At 42.0% G+C, this 10,731-nt stretch overlaps 11 non-coding genes across 11 annotated transcripts; all 11 read right to left on the bottom strand.

Moving 5' to 3' along the window:
- Nucleotides 1-836: 836 nt before the first annotated feature.
- Nucleotides 837-918, bottom strand: trnas-cga. The gene has a single exon. It is a non-coding gene; the product is annotated as a tRNA-Ser (tRNA).
- A 383-nt stretch (nucleotides 919-1,301) lies between these two features.
- On the bottom strand, nucleotides 1,302-1,383 carry trnas-uga. Its single transcript has one exon. It is a non-coding gene; the product is annotated as a tRNA-Ser (tRNA).
- Nucleotides 1,384-2,346: 963 nt separating this feature from the next.
- On the bottom strand, nucleotides 2,347-2,427 carry trnas-uga. The gene has a single exon. It is a non-coding gene; the product is annotated as a tRNA-Ser (tRNA).
- Nucleotides 2,428-3,387: 960 nt separating this feature from the next.
- On the bottom strand, nucleotides 3,388-3,468 carry trnas-uga. The gene has a single exon. It is a non-coding gene; the product is annotated as a tRNA-Ser (tRNA).
- Nucleotides 3,469-3,851: 383 nt separating this feature from the next.
- On the bottom strand, nucleotides 3,852-3,933 carry trnas-uga. The gene has a single exon. It is a non-coding gene; the product is annotated as a tRNA-Ser (tRNA).
- Nucleotides 3,934-5,347: 1,414 nt separating this feature from the next.
- Nucleotides 5,348-5,428, bottom strand: trnas-uga. The gene has a single exon. It is a non-coding gene; the product is annotated as a tRNA-Ser (tRNA).
- A 384-nt stretch (nucleotides 5,429-5,812) lies between these two features.
- trnas-uga lies at nucleotides 5,813-5,894 on the bottom strand. Its single transcript has one exon. It is a non-coding gene; the product is annotated as a tRNA-Ser (tRNA).
- Nucleotides 5,895-6,859: 965 nt separating this feature from the next.
- trnas-cga lies at nucleotides 6,860-6,941 on the bottom strand. The gene has a single exon. It is a non-coding gene; the product is annotated as a tRNA-Ser (tRNA).
- A 382-nt stretch (nucleotides 6,942-7,323) lies between these two features.
- Nucleotides 7,324-7,404, bottom strand: trnas-uga. The gene has a single exon. It is a non-coding gene; the product is annotated as a tRNA-Ser (tRNA).
- Nucleotides 7,405-8,855: 1,451 nt separating this feature from the next.
- Nucleotides 8,856-8,937, bottom strand: trnas-uga. The gene has a single exon. It is a non-coding gene; the product is annotated as a tRNA-Ser (tRNA).
- A 383-nt stretch (nucleotides 8,938-9,320) lies between these two features.
- trnas-uga lies at nucleotides 9,321-9,402 on the bottom strand. Its single transcript has one exon. It is a non-coding gene; the product is annotated as a tRNA-Ser (tRNA).
- Between the last annotated feature and the right edge of the window lie 1,329 nt (nucleotides 9,403-10,731).

The raw sequence follows: 10,731 nt of genomic DNA, 5'->3' as shown, positions 1-10,731 counted from the left end.
ACTTGAATCAAAGGACAAGTCTATGCATTAAGCACTTCATCAATATCAAGTCACCAATGCTATTTTACAAATAAAGACTGGTTTGTCAATGCGATGCAAGCAGTTGTAAAAACTGTATGGGGAGACAACACTGGAGTTCATTTGCAAAGCTTAAACCACTTGGCCATCGCAGCAGTATGAATCTAAGCAAAGTGATGAGGAGAAAGAACAAGTGGGCTATTCGCTTCGAGCAATGTTAAAACATGGGTGGCGAGACCCCATTGAAATTCAGGTCCAACGTCTAAAGAATCGGCCATTGCAGCTGTTGGAATGCAAGTAAAGGGTTTGGGATTTGGAAACAGACATCATTGGTGTAAAATGGCAAACTTGATGGCCCGACATATTGATCTTATTACGTCAAATCACGTATTAAACACTCGGCCATCACAACTTTCTCAATTAGCTCACACAAAGACAAAAGTATTCTGAGCACTTGAATCACTGGACAAGTCCATGTCTTAAAGAGATTATCCATATCAAGTCACCAAGGATATGTTAAAAAATACTGGTTTGTCATAGAACTGCGAACAGATTTCAACCCTGCGCAAGAAGACAACATTGGATTTCAAGTCCAAAGCCTTAACCACTCTGCCATCAAAATTTTCTCTGTTATCTTGCAGTCCTTAACAGCTCGACTATCTCACAACCAGAAGGATCTGTTCTGAAGAGCCTGTTTAACTCTTTGTCTTGGAAGATATACTCTGAGCACCTGAATCAAAGGACAAGTCCACGGATTAAGGACATTATCCATATCAACTCCCCAATGACATGTTGCAAAAAAGACTGGTTTGTCAAAGCGCTGTGAGCAGGGTTCGAACCTGCGCAGGGAGACCCCATTGGATTTCGAATCCAACGCCTTAACCTCTCGGCCATCACAGCTTCTCCTGTTACCTAAGATGCCTTAACCAGTCCGCTATCTCGTTCTGTCCATTTTACCTCTAAAATGACCATATTATCACTATTGAAGAGCCTACTTTTCAAGCAGTGGGAATCTAAGGAAAGTGATGAGGAGAAAGCAGCATTGGGCTATATGCTTCGAGCAAGGTAAGAACATGGGTGGGGAGACCCCATTGAAATTCAGGTCCAACGTCTAAAGAACTCGGCCATTGCAGCTGTTGGAATACAAGTAAGGGGATTGGGATTTGGAAACAGACATCAATATATATTCTGAGCACCTGAATCAAAGGACAAGTCCACGGATTAAGCACATTATCCATATCAAGTCACCAAGGATATGTAAAAAAATACATGGTTAGTCATAGCGCTGTGAGCAGGGTTCGAACCTGCGCGGGGAGACCCCATTGGATTTCAAGTCCAACGCCTTAACTACTCGGCCATCACAGCTTGCTATGTTGACTACCAGGGCTTAACCAGTCGATTATCTCATTCTGTCAATTTTACTTCTGTAAAGACGAGACTGTCTACTGAAGAGCCTATTTGAACTGTTTTTCAAGGAATACATATTCTGAGCACTTGAATCAAAGGACAAGTCTATGCATTAAGCACTTCATCAATATCAAGTCACCAATGCTATTTTACAAATAAAGACTGGTTTGTCAATGCGATGCAAGCAGTTGTAAAAACTGTATGGGGAGACAACACTGGAGTTCATTTGCAAAGCTTAAACCACTTGGCCATCGCAGCAGTATGAATCTAAGCAAAGTGATGAGGAGAAAGAACAAGTGGGCTATTCGCTTCGAGCAATGTTAAAACATGGGTGGCGAGACCCCATTGAAATTCAGGTCCAACGTCTAAAGAATCGGCCATTGCAGCTGTTGGAATGCAAGTAAAGGGTTTGGGATTTGGAAACAGACATCATTGGTGTAAAATGGCAAACTTGATGGCCCGACATATTGATCTTATTACGTCAAATCACGTATTAAACACTCGGCCATCACAACTTTCTCAATTAGCTCACACAAAGACAAAAGTATTCTGAGCACTTGAATCACTGGACAAGTCCATGTCTTAAAGAGATTATCCATATCAAGTCACCAAGGATATGTTAAAAAATACTGGTTTGTCATAGAACTGCGAACAGATTTCAACCCTGCGCAAGAAGACAACATTGGATTTCAAGTCCAAAGCCTTAACCACTCTGCCATCAAAATTTTCTCTGTTATCTTGCAGTCCTTAACAGCTCGACTATCTCACAACCAGAAGGATCTGTTCTGAAGAGCCTGTTTAACTCTTTGTCTTGGAAGATATACTCTGAGCACCTGAATCAAAGGACAAGTCCACGGATTAAGGACATTATCCATATCAACTCCCCAATGACATGTTGCAAAAAAGACTGGTTTGTCAAAGCGCTGTGAGCAGGGTTCGAACCTGCGCGGGAGACCCCATTGGATTTCAAGTCCAACGCCTTAACCTCTCGGCCATCACAGCTTCTCCTGTTACCTAAGATGCCTTAACCAGTCCGCTATCTCATTCTGTCCATTTTACCTCTAAAATGACCATATTATCTACTGAAGAGCCTATTTGAACTGTTTTTGAAGGAATACATATTCTGAGCACTTGAATCAAAGGACAAGTCTAGCATTAAACTTCATCAATATCAAGTCACCAATGCTATTTTACAAATAAAGACTGGTTTGTCAATGCGATGCAAGCAGTTGTAAAAACTGTATGGGGAGACAACACTGGAGTTCATTTGCAAAGCTTAAACCACTTGGCCATCGCAGCAGTATGAATCTAAGCAAAGTGATGAGGAGAAAGAACAAGTGGGCTATTCGCTTCGAGCAATGTTAAAACATGGGTGGCGAGACCCCATTGAAATTCAGGTCCAACGTCTAAAGAATCGGCCATTGCAGCTGTTGGAATGCAAGTAAAGGGTTTGGGATTTGGAAACAGACATCATTGGTGTAAAATGGCAAACTTGATGGCCCGACATATTGATCTTATTACGTCAAATCACGTATTAACCACTCGGCCATCACAACTTTCTCAATTAGCTCACACAAAGACAAAAGTATTCTGAGCACTTGAATCACTGGACAAGTCCATGTCTTAAAGAGATTATCCATATCAAGTCACCAAGGATATGTTAAAAAATACTGGTTTGTCATAGAACTGCGAACAGATTTCAACCCTGCGCAAGAAGACAACATTGGATTTCAAGTCCAAAGCCTTAACCACTCTGCCATCAAAATTTTCTCTGTTATCTTGCAGTCCTTAACAGCTCGACTATCTCAAACCAGAAGGATCTGTTCTGAAGAGCCTGTTTAACTCTTTGTCTTGGAAGATATACTCTGAGCACCTGAATCAAAGGACAAGTCCACGGATTAAGGACATTATCCATATCAACTCCCCAGTGACATGTTGCAAATAAAGACTGGTTTGTCAAAGCGCTGTGAGCAGGGTTCGAACCTGCGCGGGAGACCCCATTGGATTTCAAATCCAACGCCTTAACCTCTCGGCCATCACAGCTTCTCCTGTTACCTAAGATGCCTTAACCAGTCCGCTATCTCGTTCTGTCCATTTTACCTCTAAAATGACCATATTATCACTATTGAAGAGCCTACTTTTCAAGCAGTGGGAATCCAAGGAAAGTGATGAGGAGAAAGCAGCATTGGGCTATATGCTTCGAGCAAGGTAAGAACATGGGTGGGGAGACCCCATTGAAATTCAGGTCCAACGTCTAAAGAACTCGGCCATTGCAGCTGTTGGAATACAAGTAAGGGGATTGGGATTGGAAACAGACATCAATATATATTCTGAGCACCTGAATCAAAGGACAAGTCCACGGATTAAGCACATTATCCATATCAAGTCACCAAGGATATGTAAAAAAAATACATGGTTAGTCATAGCGCTGTGAGCAGGGTTCGAACCTGCGCGGGGAGACCCCATTGGATTTCAAGTCCAACGCCTTAACCACTCGGCCATCACAGCTTGCTATGTTAACTACCAGGCCTTAACCAGTCGGTTATCTCATTCTGTCAATTTTACTTCTGTAAAGACGAGACTGTCTACTGAAGAGCCTATTTGAACTGTTTTTCAAGGAATACATATTCTGAGCACTTGAATCAAAGGACAAGTCTATGCATTAAGCACTTCATCAATATCAAGTCACCAATGCTATTTTACAAATAAAGACTGGTTTGTCAATGCGATGCAAGCAGTTGTAAAAACTGTATGGGGAGACAACACTGGAGTTCATTTGCAAAGCTTAAACCACTTGGCCATCGCAGCAGTATGAATCTAAGCAAAGTGATGAGGAGAAAGAACAAGTGGGCTATTCGCTTGAGCAATGTTAAAACATGGGTGGCGAGACCCCATTGAAATTCAGGTCCAACGTCTAAAGAATCGGCCATTGCAGCTGTTGGAATGCAAGTAAAGGGTTTGGGATTTGGAAACAGACATCATTGGTGTAAAATGGTAAACTTGATGGCCCGACATATTGATCTTATTACGAAATCCGTATTAAAACTGTCACAACTTTCTCAATTAGAACAAAGACAAATAGTCTGAGCACTTGAATCAAAGGACAAGTCTATGCATTAAGCACTTCATCAATATCAAGTCACCAATGCTATTTTACAAATAAAGACTGGTTTGTCAATGCGATGCAAGCAGTTGTAAAAACTGTATGGGGAGACAACACTGGAGTTCATTTGCAAAGCTTAAACCACTTGGCCATCGCAGCAGTATGAATCTAAGCAAAGTCATGAGGAGAAACAAGTGGGCTATTCGCTTCGAGCAATGTTAAAACATGGGTGGCGAGACCCCATTGAAATTCAGGTCCAACGTCTAAAGAATCGGCCATTGCAGCTGTTGGAATGCAAGTAAAGGGTTTGGGATTTGGAAACAGACATCATTGGTGTAAAATGGCAAACTTGATGGCCCGACATATTGATCTTATTACGTCAAATCACGTATTAACCACTCGGCCATCACAACTTTCTCAATTAGCTCACACAAAGACAAAAGTATTCTGAGCACTTGAATCACTGGACAAGTCCATGTCTTAAAGAGATTATCCATATCAAGTCACCAAGGATATGTTAAAAAATACTGGTTTGTCATAGAACTGCGAACAGATTTCAACCCTGCGCAAGAAGACAACATTGGATTTCAAGTCCAAAGCCTTAACCACTCTGCCATCAAAATTTTCTCTGTTATCTTGCAGTCCTTAACAGCTCGACTATCTCACAACCAGAAGGATCTGTTCTGAAGAGCCTGTTTAACTCTTTGTCTTGGAAGATATACTCTGAGCACCTGAATCAAAGGACAAGTCCACGGATTAAGGACATTATCCATATCAACTCCCCAATGACATGTTGCAAAAAAGACTGGTTTGTCAAAGCGCTGTGAGCAGGGTTCGAACCTGCGCGGGAGACCCCATTGGATTTCAAATCCAACGCCTTAACCTCTCGGCCATCACAGCTTCTCCTGTTACCTAAGATGCCTTAACCAGTCCGCTATCTCGTTCTGTCCATTTTACCTCTAAAATGACCATATTATCACTATTGAAGAGCCTACTTTTCAAGCAGTGGGAATCTAAGGAAAGTGATGAGGAGAAAGCAGCATTGGGCTATATGCTTCGAGCAAGGTAAGAACATGGGTGGGGAGACCCCATTGAAATTCAGGTCCAACGTCTAAAGAACTCGGCCATTGCAGCTGTTGGAATACAAGTAAGGGGATTGGGATTTGGAAACAGACATCAATAATATATTCTGAGCACCTGAATCAAAGGACAAGTCCACGGATTAAGCACATTATCCATATCAAGTCACCAAGGATATGTAAAAAAATAAATGGTTAGTCATAGCGCTGTGAGCAGGGTTCGAAACTGCGCGGGGAGACCCCATTGGATTTCAAGTCCAACGCCTTAACCACTCGGCCATCACAGCTTGCTATGTTGACTACCAGGGCTTAACCAGTCGATTTATCTCATTCTGTCAATTTTACTTCTGTAAAGACGAGACTGTCTACTGAAGAGCCTATTTGAACTGTTTTTCAAGGAATACATATTCTGAGCACTTGAATCAAAGGACAAGTCTATGCATTAAGCACTTCATCAATATCAAGTCACCAATGCTATTTTACAAATAAAGACTGGTTTGTCAATGCGATGCAAGCAGTTGTAAAAACTGTATGGGGAGACAACACTGGAGTTCATTTGCAAAGCTTAAACCACTTGGCCATCGCAGCAGTATGAATCTAAGCAAAGTGATGAGGAGAAAGAACAAGTGGGCTATTCGCTTCGAGCAATGTTAAAACATGGGTGGCGAGACCCCATTGAAATTCAGGTCCAACGTCTAAAGAATCGGCCATTGCAGCTGTTGGAATGCAAGTAAAGGGTTTGGGATTTGGAAACAGACATCATTGGTGTAAAATGGCAAACTTGATGGCCCGACATATTGATCTTATTACGTCAAATCACGTATTAAACACTCGGCCATCACAACTTTCTCAATTAGCTCACACAAAGACAAAAGTATTCTGAGCACTTGAATCACTGGACAAGTCCATGTCTTAAAGAGATTATCCATATCAAGTCACCAAGGATATGTTAAAAAATACTGGTTTGTCATAGAACTGCGAACAGATTTCAACCCTGCGCAAGAAGACAACATTGGATTTCAAGTCCAAAGCCTTAACCACTCTGCCATCAAAATTTTCTCTGTTATCTTGCAGTCCTTAACAGCTCGACTATCTCACAACCAGAAGGATCTGTTCTGAAGAGCCTGTTTAACTCTTTGTCTTGGAAGATATACTCTGAGCACCTGAATCAAAGGACAAGTCCACGGATTAAGGACATTATCCATATCAACTCCCCAGTGACATGTTGCAAATAAAGACTGGTTTGTCAAAGCGCTGTGAGCAGGGTTCGAACCTGCGCGGGGAGACCCCATTGGATTTCGAATCCAACGCCTTAACCTCTCGGCCATCACAGCTTCTCCTGTTACCTAAGATGCCTTAACCAGTCCGCTATCTCGTTCTGTCCATTTTACCTCTAAAATGACCATATTATCACTATTGAAGAGCCTACTTTTCAAGCAGTGGGAATCTAAGGAAAGTGATGAGGAGAAAGCAGCATTGGGCTATATGCTTCGAGCAAGGTAAGAACATGGGTGGGGAGACCCCATTGAAATTCAGGTCCAACGTCTAAAGAACTCGGCCATTGCAGCTGTTGGAATACAAGTAAGGGGATTGGGATTTGGAAACAGACATCAATATATATTCTGAGCACCTGAATCAAAGGACAAGTCCACGGATTAAGCACATTATCCATATCAAGTCACCAAGGATATGTAAAAAATACATGGTTAGTCATAGCGCTGTGAGCAGGGTTCGAACCTGCGCGGGAGACCCCATTGGATTTCAAGTCCAACGCCTTAACCACTCGGCCATCACAGCTTGCTATGTTAACTACCAGGCCTTAACCAGTCGGTTATCTCATTCTGTCAATTTTACTTCTGTAAAGACGAGACTGTCTACTGAAGAGCCTATTTGAACTGTTTTTCAAGGAATACATATTCTGAGCACTTGAATCAAAGGACAAGTCTATGCATTAAGCACTTCATCAATATCAAGTCACCAATGCTATTTTACAAATAAAGACTGGTTTGTCAATGCGATGCAAGCAGTTGTAAAAACTGTATGGGGAGACAACACTGGAGTTCATTTGCAAAGCTTAAACCACTTGGCCATCGCAGCAGTATGAATCTAAAAGTGATGAGGAGAAAGAACAAGTGGGCTATGAGGAGAAAGAACAAGTGGGCTATTCGCCGAGCAATGTTAAAACATGGGTGGCGAGACCCCATTGAAATTCAGGTCCAACGTCTAAAGAATCGGCCATTGCAGCTGTTGGAATGCAAGTAAAGGGTTTGGGATTTGGAAACAGACATCATTGGTGTAAAATGGTAAACTTGATGGCCCGACATATTGATCTTATTACGCCAAATCACGTATTAAACACTCGGCCATCACAACTTTCTCAATTAGCTCACACAAAGACAAAAGTAGTCTGAGCACTTGAATCAAAGGACAAGTCTATGCATTAAGCACTTCATCAATATCAAGTCACCAATGCTATTTTACAAATAAAGACTGGTTTGTCAATGCGATGCAAGCAGTTGTAAAAACTGTATGGGGAGACAACACTGGAGTTCATTTGCAAAGCTTAAACCACTTGGCCATCGCAGCAGTATGAATCTAAGCAAAGTGATGAGGAGAAAGAACAAGTGGCTATTCGCTTCGAGCAATGTTAAAACATGGGTGGCGAGACCCCATTGAAATTCAGGTCCAACGTCTAAAGAATCGGCCATTGCAGCTGTTGGAATGCAAGTAAAGGGTTTGGGATTTGGAAACAGACATCATTGGTGTAAAATGGCAAACTTGATGGCCCGACATATTGATCTTATTACGTCAAATCACGTATTAACCACTCGGCCATCACAACTTTCTCAATTAGCTCACACAAAGACAAAAGTATTCTGAGCACTTGAATCACTGGACAAGTCCATGTCTTAAAGAGATTATCCATATCAAGTCACCAAGGATATGTTAAAAAATACTGGTTTGTCATAGAACTGCGAACAGATTTCAACCCTGCGCAAGAAGACAACATTGGATTTCAAGTCCAAAGCCTTAACCACTCTGCCATCAAAATTTTCTCTGTTATCTTGCAGTCCTTAACAGCTCGACTATCTCACAACCAGAAGGATCTGTTCTGAAGAGCCTGTTTAACTCTTTGTCTTGGAAGATATACTCTGAGCACCTGAATCAAAGGACAAGTCCACGGATTAAGGACATTATCCATATCAACTCCCCAATGACATGTTGCAAAAAAGACTGGTTTGTCAAAGCGCTGTGAGCAGGGTTCGAACCTGCGCGGGGAGACCCCATTGGATTTCAAATCCAACGCCTTAACCTCTCGGCCATCACAGCTTCTCCTGTTACCTAAGATGCCTTAACCAGTCCGCTATCTCGTTCTGTCCATTTTACCTCTAAAATGACCATATTATCACTATTGAAGAGCCTACTTTTCAAGCAGTGGGAATCTAAGGAAAGTGATGAGGAGAAAGCAGCATTGGGCTATATGCTTCGAGCAAGGTAAGAACATGGGTGGGGAGACCCCATTGAAATTCAGGTCCAACGTCTAAAGAACTCGGCCATTGCAGCTGTTGGAATACAAGTAAGGGGATTGGGATTTGGAAACAGACATCAATATATATTCTGAGCACCTGAATCAAAGGACAAGTCCACGGATTAAGCACATTATCCATATCAAGTCACCAAGGATATGTAAAAAAATAAATGGTTAGTCATAGCGCTGTGAGCAGGGTTCGAAACTGCGCGGGGAGACCCCATTGGATTTCAAGTCCAACGCCTTAACCACTCGGCCATCACAGCTTGCTATGTTGACTACCAGGGCTTAACCAGTCGATTTATCTCATTCTGTCAATTTTACTTCTGTAAAGACGAGACTGTCTACTGAAGAGCCTATTTGAACTGTTTTTCAAGGAATACATATTCTGAGCACTTGAATCAAAGGACAAGTCTATGCATTAAGCACTTCATCAATATCAAGTCACCAATGCTATTTTACAAATAAAGACTGGTTTGTCAATGCGATGCAAGCAGTTGTAAAAACTGTATGGGGAGACAACACTGGAGTTCATTTGCAAAGCTTAAACCACTTGGCCATCGCAGCAGTATGAATCTAAGCAAAGTGATGAGGAGGAGAAAGAACAAGTGGGCTATTCGCTTCGAGCAATGTTAAAACATGGGTGGCGAGACCCCATTGAAATTCAGGTCCAACGTCTAAAGAATCGGCCATTGCAGCTGTTGGAATGCAAGTAAAGGGTTTGGGATTTGGAAACAGACATCATTGGTGTAAAATGGCAAACTTGATGGCCCGACATATTGATCTTATTACGTCAAATCACGTATTAACCACTCGGCCATCACAACTTTCTCAATTAGCTCACACAAAGACAAAAGTATTCTGAGCACTTGAATCACTGGACAAGTCCATGTCTTAAAGAGATTATCCATATCAAGTCACCAAGGATATGTTAAAAAATACTGGTTTGTCATAGAACTGCGAACAGATTTCAACCCTGCGCAAGAAGACAACATTGGATTTCAAGTCCAAAGCCTTAACCACTCTGCCATCAAAATTTTCTCTGTTATCTTGCAGTCCTTAACAGCTCGACTATCTCACAACCAGAAGGATCTGTTCTGAAGAGCCTGTTTAACTCTTTGTCTTGGAAGATATACTCTGAGCACCTGAATCAAAGGACAAGTCCACGGATTAAGGACATTATCCATATCAACTCCCCAATGACATGTTGCAAATAAAGACTGGTTTGTCAAAGCGCTGTGAGCAGGGTTCGAACCTGCGCGGGGAGACCCCATTGGATTTCAATCCAACGCCTTAACCTCTCGGCCATCACAGCTTCTCCTGTTACCTAAGATGCCTTAACCAGTCCGCTATCTCGTTCTGTCCATTTTACCTCTAAAATGACCATATTATCACTATTGAAGAGCCTACTTTTCAAGCAGTGGGAATCTAAGGAAAGTGATGAGGAGAAAGCAGCATTGGGCTATATGCTTCGAGCAAGGTAAGAACATGGGTGGGGAGACCCCATTGAAATTCAGGTCCAACGTCTAAAGAACTCGGCCATTGCAGCTGTTGGAATACAAGTAAGGGGATTGGGATTTGGAAACAGACATCAA

The sequence above is a fragment of the Oncorhynchus gorbuscha genome, unplaced genomic scaffold (assembly GCF_021184085.1).
Source record: "Oncorhynchus gorbuscha isolate QuinsamMale2020 ecotype Even-year unplaced genomic scaffold, OgorEven_v1.0 Un_scaffold_2832, whole genome shotgun sequence".
Taxonomy (NCBI): Eukaryota; Metazoa; Chordata; class Actinopteri; order Salmoniformes; family Salmonidae; genus Oncorhynchus; species Oncorhynchus gorbuscha.
This window is presented reverse-complemented; position numbering and strand designations above follow the sequence as displayed.